Raw genomic sequence first — 21,393 nt, 5'->3', positions numbered from 1 at the left:
GTTGGGCATCAAGCCTGATTAGTAGTGTGGTTGACTCAAGGCCTCCCTCTGGTGGCCGGAGGGGGCCTCGGCCTGGTCCCAACCCTTACAGTATTCCCCCCTGAAGGGGCAGCTCCTGATGTCCCAAGGCCAGCCGCACGATCCTGCCGAAAAGCCTAAATGAGTTCACGGTCCAGGATGTGACAGGAGGGGACCCAGGACTGCTCCTCGGGCCCGTATCCCTCCCAGTCCACCAAATACTGGACTCCACCATGAACCTGCCGGACATCCAAGAGATGCTTGACCGTGTACGCCAGTGCACCGTCCACCATGCGCGGACCCGACGGGTCGGAGGAGCCCACCGAACACAATACAGGCCTAATGCGAGATATGTGGAAAGTGGGGTGAGGGAAGGGCAAGGTGATAAGAAACAGGGTTTACGCGGAGAAGAACCTTGAATGGCCCGATGTAGCGAGGGGTGAGTTTGCAGGTATAACCACACAAAGGCAGGTCCTTGGCCGATAGCCAAACCCGCTGTCCCAGCCGATAAGTCGGCATAACGATTTTGAGCAGCTGTAGCAGATAAGAGAGCCCTGCATGCCCTCTGCCAGGCCAAGCAGTAGCGCCTGACCGTCTGCTCAGCCTCCTGGTCGGCAAACATGGGCAGAGCATAACCGTACTGGCACTCGAATGGTGACATATCTAAGGAGGAGTGCCACAGGGTGTTGTGGGTGAACTCTGCCCAAAATAGGTGCTCAGACCAAGGGGATGTGCAGGAAGAGGCCAGATAGTGAAGGGTGCGTTCCAGGTCCTGGTTAACTCTCTCGGTCTGGCCATTGGATTGGGAATGGAAGCCAGAGGACAAGCTGGCACTCTCACTGAGCATTACACTCCACGTGCTTCTGGCTGAATTGTGCCAGTGTAAACTCTCAGGTCTGGCATGCGGGTCAGTGCAGAAGCAGGGCAGCAGGACCGAGACTCCTGTGTAAGCAGTGACGTTCTCCATCTCCACGTTCCCTGCCAGAGTGCAGACTGAACCACCACAGGCACCCTCTATAAGCTTATGTAGACCCAAAAGGAGGCCTTGCTAGTTTGGGGTAGGTTTTGCTGATTTTGATTTCAGATAAAAAGCTAAATGACACCACCTAAATGCTTTGACGCAGATGCTTCATCTGGAGTGATTTTCTGCAGTGATCACTACACTCTCAGAATGGAGAAGTGAGAGAAGTTTGTTCAGAGAGAGTTTTATGTATTACGTGTGTTAACGGCTCAAATAAATCTCATGTTCATAGCTGCAGTTTTAATCTAAAATTAAAATTGGCATCTACTACCTCAGTGCTGACTGCTTGCAACCCTAATGGCATTCATTACAACATGGTGGTGCATTTGAGTAACATCTGGTTAAAGTACTGCTCTAAACATGGCTTAACACAGAAGGTCTGGAACAGTCAAAAGTTGTGGGTTCAGTCTAATGATGACAGTATCACTGTGCTTGATAGAGATTTAATGGTGAGTATGGTGTTATTCCTACAGGATGATGTCACTTACTCCACTGTAGTACACAGTCGGAAAAGCAAACCAGCATCCACTCCAATGGATAATGCAGATTACACAGAATCAAATGAAATTCAAATTAAGCACACACACACACACACACACACACACACACACATACAGACACACACACACACACACACACACACACACACACACACACACACACACACACATACACACACATACACACAAACACACACAAATGCAATCAAGCAAATGGAAAAAAAAACAATATAGACAGCATGAGTGACAAAAAAGAGGAAGAATGTAGTTTTGACAGACAACAAACATAGAAAACCTGCTTGGCAACATTATAAAGTAACTAAAATGTCTATAGAATCTCTGCTTGGCAACAGAGCAAAGATAAATGATTTAAAAATAGCTATTATACTGTTTTTAAATGGAACCATTTGTCAGAGGATATTTGAAGATCCTGACAATGGTGTGCAGCCTAGCATTGAAAAGTCATGGAAATACCAACCTGTTCATTGAACAGTTGTGGCGTCCTCCAGTGTTGTTAATTGATGTGATGTTGGTTAAGTAACAGGTGGCTCGCCAGTTCACAGCTACCAGAGGGAGGCCACAAGCCGGGAGCTAATCAGGGTTTGTTAGCTGGATCTCCTTCAGGTGGCATCACCCTACATAACAGCTTCACAAAGGCCCCTCTTAGAAAAGTCTTGTTGTGACACACGTATGTTACATCTGTCAGGGTGCCTCACCCCTGATCAACCTGACCGTCACAGGTTACATATTGAAATTGTGATTGGTGGGTTGTGGGAGTTGTGCATGCAGACAAAACCACACCGAGGCACATGGTGCATTGCATTGCTCCTCCATGTTTTCCTCAGTGTCGGTTGGCAGTTGGTTTATGGGGCAGAGTTGGTGGCTCTTAATGAGGGTACAACCTAATCAGAGTGTGCCAAACAGCTAGCAGGAGGCCTGGTTGGCTCAAATGGTCTTCCCATCAAAACTTCGAAAGGGGCCACTTTTGTGGTTGCACTAGGAGTCATATGCATTTCACATAGAACTGCAGCTAGCAGTTTTTTGATCATGTAGTGTGTTCATTCCATTATGCCTGACGACCGAGGGTAATAGCGGATGTGAAACTTTGATGCTCAGATATTTACAGAGATGATGAGTCATGCAAAACATCAAAGCACTCAAACAGGCAACATTCAGGATGGTAGAGAAAAACAGAAGATGTATTTATTGACACCAGTATGGTTTACAACAAAGGAGTTGCCTCGAGAACAACTGCAGACCTTACATTTTGGATCTTCTTTTATCCTTCTTCATCCCCCCCGACCAAAGTAGAGTGTCACCCTCCAAGGACGCCATTTCTTATTGTCTTATGTCTCAGTGAAATGTTGTCTCTCCAGTCTTAGCCCTCCATTACTTTTTCACACTTATCTGTACCATCTTTGCATTAGAAAAATCATCGTTGTGTGTTAATATCTGCTTTGGTCATTATTTATATTCCAGCATTCAGCCCATATGTGTCATTTCGCCCGATTCCTCCTCACAGTACAGCACCCAGCAGGCTGTTTGTCACCCAACCCAGGACTCCACCAATCATGAACTTCACGTCAGATCGTCATTGCCGGAATATTGAACTCCCCTGTGTACTTGATTATTTAAGCCTGTCTCGAACATTAGGACACTGTGAAGTATTGCCTCTAGAGTCCTATGCATACCGAACGTTCTTTGGATTGTTTTTCTGTGTACCGACCCTTGACTTTCTAACAATGTTATGGCCATCTGGTGGTGCTACCACTGCAGTAGGACTACAAGTTCAAATGTAGCCAGTTGTGCTGTTTTGAGTCTGGGCCTACACTGCACTATGTAGTACTGTGCACAGTGGCTTGGTGGTTAGCATGTCTGCGTTTCAGAATTGGTGTCTCAGGAGTTTCTGCATGTCTGCGTAGGTTTCCTCTTTGTTTCCTGGGTGCTTTCTCCCACACGCCAAAAACATGGAGGTTAGGTTGATTGGTTACTCTAGAATGTCCTGGTGTTAATGACTGCGAACTCAGTGGTGGATGGTGCTCTGTCCTGGGTGTTGTCCTCTCGCTCCCCTTCCTGTACATGATGCAGTCCTCCGGGTGGCTGTGGTTTCCAGTTGACTGAAGATTGGGCACAATTGACTGCCGATTGCTCTTGTGTACTGAGAAAGGCGCTATATAAGGGTAAAGTCATATCATAGAAAACTCTAGCAATAAATAGACTTGAAACAAAAAAACTTGTGTGTGACCACTGCTCCACCACAGCAGTGCAGAAACAGTTGCTGTTTCTGGTCTAAAATGGGCTTTAGACTCTGATCTGGTGGACGCCCACTGCGTGAAACCTTGAGAAATGAAACCACAACAGACGTCAGACACCTTGATCTCTCAGACCAGAACAGACACACTTTATTCTGGGGCATTCACAAGATGCTTTGAGATCATCGTTAAACATGGGCGTCCAAACCACAAAAATTAAACATACCATTTTGCGTTTTATATATAACAAATGACGTTTAGACTATATTTGTCTAATGAGCTAGCACTGACACTGAAGCGTAGATTTTACCAGATTAAAGCCAGAGCCCTTTTTAGACCATAAGCAGCAACTGTTTCTGCACTGTTGGGGTGAAGCAGTGATCACATACAGTTTTTCTGTTTTGTTTCGAGTCTATTTATTGCTAGAAATTATGATTTTAGCCTTATATAGTGCCTTTCTCAGTACCCAGGAATGCTTTACAATCAACACACTGCACCATGTTTTTATATCCTGTCAACACAATCAGCAGTCAATTGTGTACAGCATACTCTCAACTGGAAACCACAGCCCCCTGGGGGACTGCATCGTGTGCAGGAAGGGAAGAGAGAAGATAACACCCAAGACAAAGCACCATCCACCACTGAGCATGCAGTCATTAACACCTGGACAATCCAGAGTAACTTGCGTATCTTGAATATGGTTTCACAGAAGCAGTCGTTTGGTCAGTGTGGGTGTTTGTATCATGAAGCATCGTGTCACAGAACAGGAAATGACAGCAAGAGTTCTCAGCAGTCAGAGGATGATGTAGCACCATGTGTGTTCGGGGAAGTCTAAAAAGAACCGCTAATGATAAAATGAAAAGAAGAAATAAGAGCTCTGGCCAAGTTCATTTGTTCTCAGTTCCTCTCTGCTGGGTGGACATTAGTGTCAGGTGGACTGAAGTACTGCTGAGAGACTGCTGGAGTCAGTGTGTGTCCACAGTGGTAGTGGAGTTCTGGGTGTAGAGTTGTCAGTGTGTGCTGGGAGGTCAGTGGTGTTTCCATAGTGACAATGCTGCTGAGTTTGTGTCTTCTCTTCACTAAAGGTGAGTGTGAAATTCTCTTTTAATGCTGAATTCCATTAAATTGTACATTTATTTGTTAATATAAAATGTTATTTAAGCAAGCTGACTTTCTCAGGTAGAACTGGAAAAATATTTTGCTTAAAAAATAATTATTAAATATTTCTGCATATCTTATGATTCCATCTTATGAAGTCTGTGTACTTTTTAATATAGTTAAAATATAATTGTCCTATATTTCCTGGTATACGTTTCTATAGGCTACACTGTAGTAAAGAGTAGAAGACAATTACATGTTCTCGCTTTAGTACGTCTTTGTCTCCATGTGCTTTTGTATGTTTTAGTTCGTAGCTCCTCCCCTGCTCTGCCCCTTGACATGTGTCTCATGTGAGTTTTTTCTCTTACCCCTCCCAGTAATTGTTCCCAGATATTCCCTGTTTGTCTCCTGCTGTATAAATACACTAATGCTAATGTCTGCAGTCATGGTAGTGTATGACCCTTATTTCATGTAAATACTTGTGTCATGAAATAACTCAGCTCAGTGAATACATCAAATATAACATCCAGGCTCCACTTTTACAGCAGTGTTCTTAATCTATTAGTGGTGTGAGAAAAATATGGTTTGTGGACTAAATTGTTGTAGAAAAGTATTAGATATGTGTATGCATTTTAATGTGGTCTGAGAGCTCAGGATGTCTGACGTCTGCTGCGGTTTCATTTCTCACAGTTCCAACCAGTGGGCAGTGGGTACCAGATCAGAGTCTAAAGCCCATTTTAGACCAGAAGTGACAACCGTGTTGCTTCTGTCCCTCTGCAGCTGAACTGTGGTCACACACTCACAAGCTCAGATTCCTTCTAGTCTATTTCTTGCCTTATGCCATGACAGGCTTATCAGTGGTTTCTAGCTAGAAATAGTACAAAATACTACTTTTATTCGGTAAAGTGTAGTTTAATAATCAAAACAGCACAACTCTGACTGCTGGGTCTATTCTAACGTGAAATTGGGATAAAGGATGATGTTTTAAACAAAGACTAAAACTAGAACTAGGCTCCAGTGTGTTCTCAATGGCAGGTCTAGTTTGAATTTAATTTAGTACAAAACAGGTTTAGTATGTGTAGGACTGGTATGGTTACTGATAATTTGTGGAATATTGTGTACTGTGAGAAGAGATGTCAGTACTTCACTGAGAAAAGGGACTGCTCATGTACTACCCAAACCATGTCTATGTTCAAAGGCTGATTTACAGAGTTTATCAAAGTTCAAATAGGTTCTTATTGTGAGTAATGCAGGTTTTTGTTGTTTGTTTTTGACTCATTCAGTAAATTCAGAACTTCATATTACTCACAAAAAATCTTAAAGAACTTTTCTACATAAGCAATGGTCCACAAGAAATTATTGTGATGTGGAAACTGAAAAAACAAACAAAAAGCAGGTCCTCTCACTATCTATAAATTCTTAAATGTGTGTGTGTGTGTGTGTGTGTGTGTGTTTGCATGCTTATAGACTCTGAAGACAAAGCACACAGCATTCTGTAGTGACAGTGCATAATAGTTCAAAGTATATTTACCAATAAAACAAATTTGATACAATGAATAAAATATTAAGTACACAGGACATCATAAGACAGTGCAAACATAAAATATATCAAGCTATGAAAAAGTAATGCAAAAATTTGTATGTGCGCAAGCTTTGTGGTGATTAACTCTATAAACTGCATTTTAAAACTATAAACTTAGAAAGAGGAGTTTGAGAATAAGAGTGAGGGGATAGTATGTCTGTTTGTTTCTCTCCTCTACATCAGACTCCACCCCCTTTGCTTTATAATGAGCATGTGTGTCTCCTATATGGTTTCACAGATGCAGCATCATGGTCAGTGTGGGGTTGTGGGATACATTACAAAAGAAGAAACAACCAGAGTCCTCACAGGTCAAAGGACATGATGGCACTGTGTGTGGTTTTGTATGTCTCTGTAAAGCTGGTGATGTGAACTTGAAAAGAAACATAAGAGCTCTGGCCAAGTTCATTTGTTCCCAGTTCCTCTCTGCTGGGTGGACATTAGGGTCTGGAGTACTGAAGTAATGCTGTGAGAGTTCTGGAGTCAGTGTGTGTCCACAGTGGTAGTGGAGATCTAGGTGTAGAGTTGTCAGTGTGTGCTGGGAGGTCAGTGGTGTTTCCATAGAGACAAGGATGCTCAGTTTGTGTTTTCCCTTTACTGTACTTCCTCTCACTAAAGGTGAGTGACATGAAACTGTACATATATGTGCTAATCTAAAAATGTTATTAAAGTGAGTTGAATCATTCAAGATTTATTTGGCTGAATTAGAATCATAACCTGGCTGGTCTTAGAATGAAAAAATATGATTAAATGGTCCAGAATGCAAAAAGACTATCTTTGCATGAATTAAAGTTTATTAATCAAAAATAAATCAAAAAGTCAAAAGATGTTATTTCAGAAAATGAAAAGACAGGTTGGGGAAAATGAAGGGAAAAAAGAAATACAAAATAAATTGGTAAAAAGAGCTGGGAAAAGTTAAAAAGTAGGGCTAATTTTGTTGGAGCGCTTGGCACAGGACAAGGTGCTTTTTATAGCCTGCCATGCTCGTCTGAAGAAGATGCGTACTCTCTTCAACCTCTTGCATTCTGAGCCTTTATATTTGAAATAAAAGTAGAATTTTTAAACTGGTGTCCATGGAGTGGATGTATGTAAACTCTGATTATTGATGTGGTGCTTTGATGCTACTCACCAGCTGGGGTGTTCTCCACTTTGACTGCCTCTGTAATAGATTCCCCTACTCCACCCAGATCCTCTCTTACATCTACAGATGTTTATTTTTCCCAAAAATCAATACAAATGCAATTACATAATAAAGTACAGGCACATATTTAAAGTGAACAAAGATCATATCCTACTGTGTGTTCTTAATGGAAAGCTAGATTTATGCAAGAAAGTACATCTGCACCTTCTACATGGGCGCTGTGGTCCAAAGAGCAAATCTCTTCCGTTGACTCTATGATCATAAAGTGTTCAGCAGTTCTGCTCCGGACGGTACGAACCTCCTTACAGTCCTGCTGTTTCTTGGGTGAGAAATGAGAAATAATCAGTGATGAATTGTAAAGGAAATGAATCATCCATTGACCCCACCTGGGCAGTGGAAACTCCACTAATGGACAGCATATTTTGGATTGCCATCTGTACAAGTCAGGGAAATGTGAAGGCAAAATAAATAAAACTGTGGATGCATTAAAAAGATGTAGACACTTACACTTTCTCCCAGATTGGCACAGTAATGTTGCTTAAACCAAGCAATGGGAGCAGGGTATCTATGACTCTTCTGGCTTCTGGTGATAATATTAGTAATTAAGTTGTCCCTTGGCAACTAGAAAGGGCAGAAGAAAGCTCTATTGTCACTGAACGATAATAAAGCTGTTTACTTTCTTTTAAAAAGTTTGCATGTGTTTTTGGACATTAAAAAAAAAACTAATTTTTAAGAATTAAAGATTTATTCCTAAGAAGTAATTGAATTTGAAATGAAAATTAGGCTTTGATTACAACACAATTTTCTATAAAACAAGGCTTATTTTACATGCATTTGTGCACAGGATTACCTTTGTACCCCAGTTTCATATCTCTATATGGAAATGAAAAATCAGAGCCTGTAGACTTTAAATATGTATATACAGTTATGTAACAGAACAAATGGCCACCCGTAGCTCAATTTCTTCTACAAATGTTAATAAATGTGAAACAAAGGTTGTCCGTTGTGCGACAGTGCATAATGGCCACACTCGTGGTCTTGCAGAGGCTTTTCTAAAACAAGCCCATAAGTCACTTTCCCTTGTCTCAGTCAACGTATTTCATCTAATGGAGTTCGGTTACCCGAATATTTTCAGCTACGTCCCCTTTTATTTATCAAGGTTTCCTTTTGTTAGTTCACTCTCTACTCACTTATTCCGCATTTTTAAATATGTGTGCGGTCCGTGAAATTAAACAGCTGTGACGGCCCGAGTGCCGCAGGTCCCACAAACTCCCACAAACTCCCTTGACGTAGACAGACGTTTATTAGACGAACACGAATAACGAACACAGTGGCGCTCACACCAAACAGGCAAAATGAACATGAGCAACATTGAACACAGCTTACAAACATAAAGTGCACCACGTACGTGAACATTAGCGAACACAGACCGACAGGGATATACACACCAACCGGGGTTTAAACACACACAGACATTAGGAGAATAACGCGGTGCAGGTGTGTGTGACTACATCGTCGTGGATTCACACAAGACCATGAACTCCCACTGCAGGCGGCGGGCCGTACCACGTGACTAGTGGGGCGGGGAGCTCACTATCAGCCCACTAATTAGTTCTCCGTTCAGTCAAAAGTTCTCCATCATTAAAATGTGTGTTCTCATTTTAAATTCGCATATTGGCTACATGTTTATAATACGATTCCCTTATCAAATATTTAGTTTCTAATTTAGGAAAAAAACTGCCTTTGTAGATAAAACTAAATTCTACTTACGTTTTGTTTTCGTTTCTCAGTACCTCTTATGCGTGAAGAATTGTTTGTAGTCTCTGTTGATGTTTTGTCTAAAATGATCGTCATCGGCAAATCCACTCAATAAACTGATCTGGGGTCAGAAATAGAATGACACACATTATGACATAATGGAGCGCTAAATTCTCTTCAGTGGTTGTTTAGAACAATGACAGAAGTGCAGCTGAAATGACATTATAGTCTCATATTATAAATAACATTTTAAAATAATTTCCCCCTCTTTACGTTATCATTTTGTTATCAGGCTCAAATTAAAAAATCTAAATAAATAAAGTAAATATAACCTATACATGTAAACTATATATTAATTAATTAGTAATCATTCCACATAGGTACAATTCACTCACTCTGTATTCGTTATAATCCAAAGTCATTTGAACACTTATTAAGGATCAAAATGCAACCTAAACAACAACAATAATAAAGCCTTAAGAAATTATACCATTTTAACTGAAAATTAGACTTATTGGTCACAATACAATGTTCAACAAAACAAGGCTTATCTTTACTCTGGTGTTCCAGTACTAAGGCTACGCAGTTATGCAAACACTTTCTTGCATAATATATGCTTATATTATGAAACTGAACAACTAGACAAACAGAATTAAATGCTCCATTCATTACTGCTTCAAATGGCTTATTATTTTTTTTTAAATAGATTTTTTTAAAAGTGCAGGATTGTAGCCCCAAAATACCCTGCACGTGGTTTTACAGGGGCTATTCCAATATGTGTTTTATAACACAACGTTTAATCTCATCTTCACAAAGGTTAATTACTGCTGAAAAGAAAAAAGGTTAGCATAATTTTAAAAAAATGTTTCTTATATCTTATAAAGAACACCCAACCAAACAACCTAGCTACAAAGAGACAAGGATAAAAAAACAACATTACATGTATTATATAGGCATACAGATTTGAAATTAATGTGGAAAGTGCAGTGGACAGGATGGAGTCTAGAATTCATCATCTGTTGAGGCATCCGTGGCAACATCCTCATATGGGTCTTCAATGTCTTCATCAGTCTCACCATAACCTGCCACCATTAGGTGGTGTGTTTCTTTCACAGCTACCAGGTCTGTCTTCAGCTCCTCAAGCTTTGGGAATACAACACTGTGCAGGCCACGGTAAGCTTGAGCAGAAATTCCTGAAGGGTAGTTTAAAAAAAATCAAACTGTGTAATAAAAGCACCATGAAAAAAACAATACAAAGCAATCTACAATCTAACAACCAAACATCACACCTCATCAAAAATAAACACAAACAATCTTACATTCTGAATGCAAGATTATACATAATCAGGCCATAAACACAACATGAATGAACATGAAATGATCATATTAATAGGGGTTTGAAAAGTAGGAGGCAGTGAAGAGTCAGGTATGAATGCTGGGAAACATTCCTAAAGTATCTATAAATATGGCCCTTTGTAGGAAAGATCATCTGTAAAGCAGTTCAAGAACATATCTGTAAGGCAGGCTTGAACCCAGGTCACCTAAGTAATGAAACCAATACCCTGGGTACTGGGTAAGCAACCACGCTTTTAACAATGGTGGGCACATGTGCAGAACAGTTAGATCCTGGATCAGGTAAAACAAAAGGTAAATAACTAAACACCATTCTGAGCATGGAAAAAGGGAGAACAAAGGACATGACAGGAAAAAATGGAAACCTCGATGCACTGAGGAAAACCAAACTAAAACTTCCCAAACAAAACCAGAAAACATGGAGGAACTTGAATGGCTAAGGGAAGCCTTGGGAGAGAGACAGACTCCAGATGGAAAACTGGAGAGGGGAGGGGACACATAAAAACACAAACAACCTCACAGACAAGAAATGAGGTGTAGCACGAGGGCTCACAGACTTCAATACCCGAAGCTAGTGGCTAGGAGCTTGGATCAAAACTTTAGGAAATACCCAGCACTGAAAGACGGGGTCAAGGGGCTTTTATAAGGTCTAACCCAGCTGTTGGGTGTTAATCCTGATTAATGGCGTGGTTCATTTGAGGCCTCCCTCTGGTGGCCGAAGGGGGTCTTGGCCTGGTGCCAACCCTTACAGTATCCTATATGAAGTGAACTGCATTAAGAAATTAATTGTTGATGTCACTTACTATTATCATTGTTAGTAGTAGTAATATTTAGTGGGGAATCATTTTATGGTGTTGATTGGAGAATACTATTAAACAAATTAATCTTACCATCAGTAGTAGTTGATGAAATTAATAACTTATAACCATTTGGAGATGTCATTGTAGTAGTAGGTTTAGTTGAAGCTGTTGGACTTGATGTGTCAGTGTCCACTGGAGTAAGAGTTACAGGTTTATATGGAGCCTCTACAAGAATAGAAAAGTGTGGTCAGTTCTAAGTATGAACTCTGTTTCTGTACTGTTCACTCTCACTGGAGATCACTTCCCATGTGTTTCTGTTTGTGTTGTATTTATACCAGGTTAAACTCTCAGGTCTGGTCTTTATATCAGTGCAGGAACAGGGCAGCAGTACCGAGTCTCCTGCGTATACAGTGATCTCTGTGATTATGTGATGTTCCAGTGTACAGCCTTCAGCTACACCAGTTGAAGTCCTTCACTATCAATGTCTTCAGCACATGTGTGTTTCAAATTAAAAATTCAACATTGATTTTCTTTTTGACATGGTTTAACTACCTCAAGCACACAGTGAATTGTTTTAAGCACATTATTATATGTAGAAAGCCTAATTATCTTTTACATACTTGTAAGTTACACTATACTGTTACTTCCTTTAACTAGTAGAGGGATTGTTGAGAGTAAGATTTACTCCATCACAGTATAACGATTGCTTTCTTTGCTCTATTATACTCTAGCCTGAGTGCTGCAGCTGATATGCATGAGATTTAAGTTCACCACAATAATACATTGATTTCAATATTTACGACCGATGGCAGTCTAAAAAGCAAATTGTAATTGTTCAAATTCTACCTTATATGTTCAGATAACATGGAGTGCCTCTTATACGTTATCAGAAATATATGACATGTCACCTCTAACTGGACTCCTATTAGATGTTTCCAGTGTTTCTTATAAAGTAGCTACTGAGTAGATATTTGATGATCTACAGAAGTAGAGAGAAGGTAACACTCACCATCAGCAGTGTGGAGCACAAGGAGCAGATAAACACACACCTGCATTCGTACTGGGTTACACACACACTACACACAGCTACAGCAGGACTGATGATACACACTGTACACACAGTCAAAAATACAGTATACTGAATGTTCTGACAACTACAGTTACAGTGGAGATGAAGTGTATTCAAATGAAGCTTTGACAAACTTCTATCCCCAACATACACAACAAACATAGGGAGGCAGTAGGGTTTTATAAGTTTTTAAAAGTCATTTGGTGTGTCCTCTTTCTTCCTTAACAGCCTCACATCATAAGTGAGAATGTCCTCATTCTTACTTAAATTGGCTTGGTCCGTTGTCACAGAGATGTGGCGGCCCAGTGGGATGGACCCAAAATGACTCCCTAAGTGCTATTAGTTCAGTCCAGCACATCTGCCCCTTGTCATCTACTACCACAGTGCTGACTGCTTGCAACCCTAACGGCATTCATTACAACAAATGGTGCATTTGAGTAACATCTGGTTAAAGTACTGCTCTAAACACAGTTTAACACAGAAGGTCTGGAACAGTCAAAAGTTGTGGGTTCAGTCTAATGATGACAGTATCACTGTGCTTGATAGAGATTTAATGGTGAGTACGCTGTCTTTATATTCTCTCCATTTAAGATGACACCTTTACACTCCCCCATCCCCTTCAGTCAGGTGTGATATGAGGAGAGAGAGATTTCCTGGAGCATGAACAGTACCCAGCTGAACTCTGTTTCTGTACTGGTCACTCTCACTGGTGATTACGTCCCATGTTTGTCTTCTTGTGTTGTATTTTTGCCAGGTGAAACTCTCAGGTTTGGCGTGTGGGTCAGTACAGGAGCAGGGCAGCAGTACTGAGTCTCCTGTGTATGCAGTGATGTAGTCTGTCTTCTGATTATCTGCCAAACTGCAGCCTGCAGAAACACACAGAATAAAGGCCTTCACTATTAAATATGGCTGCACATGTACATGTAAAATGGTTATTATTATATATGACATACTCCATTATTATTATTAAATATGACATCATTAATTATTATTAAATATGACATTCTTAATTATTATTATTATTATTATTATTATTATTATATATGACATACTTAACTATTATATATGACATACTTAATTGCTCCAGGTCCAGTCACCTGATGGTACTGATGGTACCAGCCAACTGATGATGGTACTGGAAATCACTAAGAGATTTCCCAATAGATGTTGGTATGATGGATGCATGACCATCAAGTTATAAGATGTAAATGTCTGATTATAACGATTATTGATTGTCTCCCTTCCCTCCCTCCATCTCTCTCCCTCCCTGCCTCCCTCCCTCTCACTCACTCACTCACTCACTCACTCTCCCTCTCTCCTCCCACTAAAGTTACTATTACCACTAACATTACCACTAAAGTTACTAATAACATGTGACTAATCTTGTTTGAAGCTTCAAACATCACAGATGCACAGGATGAGGTTGAGACTGTTTCATAAGTTTGGCACTGTCCTATAATTTGGAAGCTTTATCTTTTTACTGAAAAATTGGAAATGTGCAAATTATAGAACCCAAAAGGGAGGGTAAATGTTTCATAATGTCAACCTGTTGTCTCCCAGTACAGTTTTGTATTATGTTTTCACATAAAAAGGGAAACAATGATTTTAAACTAATTATTGTAATATTTAATTACTAAACATCATTACTGATCTTTTTTTTTTTTAATGAAATATGAAGGCGGTGGAGTGTTGTATTGTTTATAGTGCTGCGCAGTTTTGAATCCATGCCTGCTATAATTTCTGAAAACCACCAGATGTCGCTGTTTTGTCACCAGCTTTCAATGCTCCAATGCTTCGAATCCTTTAGCAGTACAATAAGGAAGAACCTCAAACGCTTCACAGGACTTCGTCTGCACATCATTTCCAAAAAGAAAGTAAAAACACATCTGTAGATAAAAACACAGCTGCATTCCACAACACACCACACACAGCTACAGCAGTAACGCTGCTTCACATCTTATACACGCTACAAAACTACAGTGTCCTGAACACTGAAAACTGTAGCCCAGACTACAGTCTGTCTAGTGGGAATCACCACACAACTATGACCTGGAACTCTACAACTCTCTCAGTAGAACTCCACTGAAATTCACCACCCACTAATATCCACAGTAGAGAGGAAGTGTGTTCAAGTGCAAAATAAATTATTCCTCCACTTCTTTCTCTCTCACATACAGACTAAATCTAACAGTGACACTCTTTCTAGTGTCATCACTTCCTCCTGAGCTTCCCAGTGTTCAGTCCCCATCCTCAGTAAAGTGATCCTGCAGTAAGAAGTAGTGCTACACAGTGATCCCCCTCAGCACTGTTTGGACACATCATTTCACTCCTGCACTTAGTGATCAGAGGACCAAACTGAATGTGTATCTTAGCAAATATTAGAGAGATCAGACAGGAAGAGCTCTAGACTACATGCTGATCAAAATAAACATTGATCATTTAATCAGGTAAACATGAGGATGGTCTGATAACATTCATATTATTCATAGAGTACAGGTGGAATGCAGCAGTCTATGATCATGTTGTAGTTTTCATACTATTGAGAAAAAATCTACTTAATTGAAGCTGTGAAATCCACCCACTGACACAGAACCACTAAAGGAGTCACCAAAGTAAAGACCACTTTGGATGTAGACAGTACAATGTCATCACAACCCAACAGTTATCACAGGAAGTAGAAACATTTTCTCTCCTTTTCTCTTTGTTACTTTGTTCTTTTTGTTGTTAAAGCTGTCAAAAGCTGTTTAACAACTGTTTGCTAAATGGTGAATATCTGTAAAGTAACTAATTGAGGCTGTAGGCTAGTGTGCACTGCACTGTAACAACAACAACAACAAATAAAAATTAAAAAGACAAACCCCCCCCCAAAAAAAAAGTTAAAATAGTAATAAAAAATGTATAAATATAAGAACTGAGAACAGCAATAGAGAGAGTGGGCTTCCTTGCCTAGTACCTCTATTCACATTTTGTGGTGTTATTACATTAATACTGACTGTGGCCTTAGGTGTGGTGTTAAAGATTTTATGCAATGTGAAGAGAAAAACTTCCAGTTTTCTTTACTGAAGGCCTTCTCTGCATAGCAGTTTCTAATATGTGGAGTGAGGTGTAACGTATTTGTCACGGTTGGCCGGGCAGCCAGAGGGAGGGACACGCCCACTCCTGCTAGGGATCACACTAAACACCTGCCTCATTCCCAGTCTCCTGCCTACTAATCACCTTCACCTGTTCCTTGTTCATTCTCTCTATTTAAACTCACAGGTCAAGAGAGAGTGCAGCACATTAGTGGCCCGTTGGACTGCTCACGCACAACGTGTACATCGCTACAAGGACTACTGGAACAGAGTAGTGTTTGTTAGTAGCGGTATCGTCACATATTGACAATGGAAAATAAAGAGAACTTTGGCGCAACCTTGCCTCTCGCTTCCTCTGAACTGCCACCCTCACAGTATTGGGTTAAGTAGTCTACCATGTTAATGGCTGAGTGTCTTCTCTGATGAAACCAGTTTGATCAGGGTGTATCAGTGATGGAATAATATGTTCTAATCTAATGGCTAATGCTTTGCTATTTTTTTTTTTTTCATTTTTTATTTCAATGTTTCCAAGAGATGATATAGAGTTTTACTTAGAGATGGGGTTTGTACTTAAAGATGTAGATTTAATTAAAAGGACCAAATGAGGACTTACTTTAGTAAAACATGTTTAGAGTTGTAGACCAATACCACAGACCAAATATCTTTCATCTCCAAGGAAGCGTGACTGATGTCCAAGATGCTCAACCTGCACCCTTCAGCCAGGTTCAGAACCTGTGCTGTACACAGCTGCCCTGTATATGGCTGCCCAGTGAGACCCAGACAGGAGCCCCTGGTGCTTCCTCAGCTGTAGCCACTCACCTTCCCATCTCACCAAATGGTCTTCAGAGGGTGCATATCCTACATTTTTCCTTTTTTTTATAGTTTGGTTTGGTGTCCTCTTATGTTTTTGCATTAGTGCACTTATAGTGGAGAGGAAGTGTATTCAAATGAAACTCTGATGAACTTCTATCTGCAACATACACACTGCTGTGTGTGATGGCCAGAACCACATTTGAAGGACTTGGAAAAAGATATCATTTTACAAACATAGTAAATGTACAAAGTGATAAACCTGCAAAAGTCATACACCCCTGCCCACCCCAAAACACACACATGCACCCACACTCACAAATACATGCTCCCATACACACACACACGCACACGTCACTGATGTCACTGTGGAAACAGTTACCAGTTTACAGATGTGAGAGTTCCCAGCATACATCTCTTCCTCCTCACATATGTATTGCTAATCTGGGTACACTGGGTGCAATGTGTGAAATGTGCTTTACTTACTTACTTGCAACCCCACACTGACCATGATGCTGCATCTGTGAAACCTTACAGGAGACACACATGCTCATTATAAAGCAAAGGGGGTGGAGTCTGATGTAGAGGAGAGAAACAAACAGTATTATCCTGTCACTCTATTCTCAAACTCCTATTTCTAAGTTTATAGTTTTAAAATGTAGTTTACAGACCTGCTTTTTGTTTGGTGATTTTTCAGTTTCTACTTCACAATAATTTGTGGACCATTGCTTATATAGAAAGGTTCTTTAAGATTTTTTGTGAGTAATATGAAGTTCTGGATTTACTGAGTGAGTCGAAAACAAACAACAAAAACCTGCATTACTCACAAAAAGAACCTATTTGAATTTTGATAAACTCTATTAATCACCCTTTGAACATAGACATGGTTTGGGTAGTACATGAGCAGTCCCTTTTCTCAGTGAAGTACTGACATCTCTCCTCACAGTACACAATATTACCCAAATGATCAGTAACCATACCAGTCCTACTCATACTAAACCTGTTTTGTACTAAATTACAGTCAAACTGGACCTGCCATTGAGAACACATTGGAGCCTAGTCCTAGTTTTAGTCTGTGTTTCATCATCCTTTATCCCAATTTTACACTAGTATAGACCCAGCAGTCAGAGTTCTGCTGTTTTGATTATTAAACTACACATTACAGAATAAATGTAGTATTTTGTACTATTTCTAGCTAGAAACCACTGATAAGCCTGTCATGGTATAAGGCAAGAAATAGACTAGAACAAAATTGAGCTTGTGAGTATGTGACCACAGCTTAGCTGCAGAGGTGCAGAAGCAGCATGGTTGTCACTTCTGGTCTAAAATGGGCTTTAGATTCTGCTCTGGTACCCACTGCTTGGAACTGTGAGAAATGAAACCACAGCAGACGTCAGACATCCTGAGCTCTCAGACCAGAACAGTTTCCTCCTTCTTCTGGGGCGTTCATAAGGTATATGGAGAGCAAAATGTTTACTGATTTTAAAAACTGCACATATTCACATTAAGATGCCATACACTTATCAAATACATTTCTACCACGATTTAGTCCACAAACCATATTTTTCTCACACCACTAAGATTAAGAACACTGCTTGTATGTTATATTTGATGTATTCACTGAGCTGAGTTATTTCATGACACAAGTATTTACATGAAAGTAGGGTCATACACTGACCATGACTGCAGACATTAGCATTAGGGTATTTATACAGCAGGAGACAAACAGGGAATATCTGGGAACAATTACTGGGAGGGATAAGAGACAAAACTCACATGAGACACATGTCAAGGGGCAGAGCAGGGGAGGAGCTACAAACTAAAACATACAAAAGCACATATTAAAAAGTACACAGACTTCATAAGATGGAATCATAAGATATGCAGAAATATTTAATAATTATTTGTTAAGTAAAATATTTTTCCAGTTCCCTGAAAAGTCAGCTTGCTTAAATAACATTTTTATATTAACAAATAAATGTACAATTTCATGCAATTCAGCATTAAAAGAGAATTTTACACTCACTTTCAGTGAAGAGAATACACAAACTCAGCAGCATTGTCACTATGGAAACACCACTAACCCCCCAGCACACACTGACAACTCTACACCCAGAACTCCACTACCACTGTGGACACACACTGACTCCAGAACTCAGTGCAGAACTCTCTCAGCAGTACTTCGCTGAAGTGCACAAGGACTTCACTACGTCCCCCACAGTAATGTGGTGTCTTGTGAGTCCTGAGAACACCTGAGGTCTGTTTTTTCATTGTGTAGTTTCACAGAGCCCACAGGGCCCCTGGTGCCGCTGTGAACCAGACATGCATGTTGTGGTTTCAGTGTGGGGGGGTCTGTAGGGGAAGAAAGACGAGGCTTGAGAAGCCACCTGAAGGCTGAAAAAGCCTCCTTGTTGACAACTTGCCGTTAAAGCAGCCATGTAACACAGCCAGTCTACTGGTGGACAAAAACTGAATACACTACTTATAGTGTAGCCATAACACTTTATAAACATAAAATACATAAATACAGCAAACATCATACAGCATAAATACATAAAATCAGCAATAGAGTGGGTTGTTTTTTTGGTAATGAATGGTGTTTTAAACTATGGATGTCCCCTCCAGCACAAATCCTTTTTTCTTGTAATAAAGTGTAAATATTTGTATTATTCTATTTATTATGTATTTGAAAGACATTTGACAAGCCAGTTAAACAGAGCCTGGGTGATCAGTTATAATTAGACTCTGCCTTTGCTAGGAGCCGTTACACTTAATACTAAAAAGCGCTGGTTAAAACCACAAGGACCAAAACCACGACTAACAGCTCGCTCAGGCCACGTGTGTTTCTTTTTAAAAACAGCTCAGCTAGCACAGATGTTCTAAAACATCACTTGGGCCCAATCACATTTCACCCCTTGACCCTACCACTTAACCCTGGCCCTCTATATGCGGTGTTCATAAGTAAGGGTTGGGTGTCCGATAGAGGGCTAGGGTGCACTGTTAGTGCTAAATGGCCCTCCAAACTGAAGGTTTTCAGAGTCACACTCCAAATTGAGTGTGAAATGTCTCCCTTGTGAATCATTGATAAATGGATGCAGAAGCAAGCGGGAAGATTTCAACCACTACCCTTTGTAACTCAGTCCCAAGGGGCAAGATGACACTTGAAAACAAGGGGTAGGAGGAAAAATGAGAGGGGATTGGGCCTTGGCAAAAATCTAAGCACTAAATCTAAGAATAAAATGGTTTAAAACATATTACATTTAATACGCATGGTTTTACCTAATCCTAGAGATATATAATAAAGTTATCTGTTACAGGACAAGGGGGTTTTCAGATCCAGTACAGACATTAAATCCTATAAGATCAAATACATTTGAAAAAAAGAACTAAAATTCTTACTCTCTAATTCACCATGTTAAAAAAATGAGATCCCCTCTAAAATCCTCAATGTCAGACCTAGCTACCATACATCGTACATTCTTTAAATTGAGAACAGCATTTTGAAGTCTGATTTCTGACTCAGTTACTGCTCAAATGGTCAAACCAGAACTGTATACATATTTTTACAATTATGGCCCCTCCACTTACTGGCTTAGTAGCAGTGTTACTGTGATTCTTATTACTTTATCTGACACCAAACCAGAGGTGATAAATCTGATTTTGAACGCTGACAGACTCAGAAGGGCCTGGATGTTTTCACCAACTGCTGTGATCAGATCATCATAGTGAATCAACATACAAGACAACACACCGGGAATGCACACCTTGGGACAAGAACAGGACCTCTAGAAAGTTGGACTAGACATTAATTGCTTATTTTTTAATTTGTTACATTTATTTTTCTTTTTAAATTGTTATTATTGTGGTGACCATTGTTGAGTAGAGGAGGATGGGCCCCCCTTTTGAGTCTTGCTTCCTCTCAAAGTTTCTTCCCCTTATTTCTTCTTCTAGAGAGATTTGTCTAGAACTGTTGCCCTTGGCTTGCTCCCTGAGAGCTTGGACTTGATCATTTGTAAAGCTGTCTTGTGACAACATCTGTTGTAAAAAGCGTTATATAAATACACTTTGATTTGAAAGAACTCATTTATAAATGAGTCACAGGTAAGTCAGAGAGTTTCGAGGTTAATGTATATTTGTCACATTGCCACATTTGTTTTAGAATTACATAGTTTCCATAATTTAAGTAATATGTGTATGAAACAATGACAAATATCACCAACATGCCTAATGTTATAACTGCCCCTGATTTGTGTGTTAGAGACTGCTATGATTGGTCTGTCAAAACAAATGAAGACCCATTCAAGTCTCACTGAAAACCTTTATTACCATTCAGATGCCTGAGTTTGTTGACAGTAAACACAGCACCACCCAGGGCCCAGGGCATGGTAAACATTGTGCCACCAGGGCAGAGGGGACGGTAAACACAGTGCCATGTAGGCCCAGGGCACAGTAAGTCCTTACGATGACATTGTTTCTTAATGGTGAGGCCAAGGTTTCTGTCAGATAGTGTAGTGGACAACATACATTCTACATAGTGCAGCTTTCACTTTATTTGGAGAATTAAGTCCATGATTGTAGACATTTATTTAATAGTCTATAGACTGTCAAATTGGTTATTTTAGCTTTCATTTTAATTGGACAGTCCAGTCTGAAAGCAACAGTACATTTGTGGTGTGAGTAGAGTTCACATCTCTAGTGGTGGAGTGACATTCTTACAGAAGGAGGACCAGTTTTTTGGCCAACAAACACGTTACTCCTGCAAACAAATTCCATATCAAATTTGAAACTGAACCACACTAATCAAACTGAACATGTGCAATTAAAATACACCCTGACTTATGTTTCATGCACTGCATTATGTATAAATAAATAAAAAATAATGCTCTGAAATTAAATGCTCCTTTAAATATCTGTTCAAACTTT

The sequence above is a fragment of the Electrophorus electricus genome, chromosome 2 (assembly GCF_041902795.1).
Source record: "Electrophorus electricus isolate QZ-2024a chromosome 2, ASM4190279v1, whole genome shotgun sequence".
In the NCBI taxonomy this organism is placed as follows: Eukaryota; Metazoa; Chordata; class Actinopteri; order Gymnotiformes; family Gymnotidae; genus Electrophorus; species Electrophorus electricus.
This window is presented reverse-complemented; position numbering follows the sequence as displayed.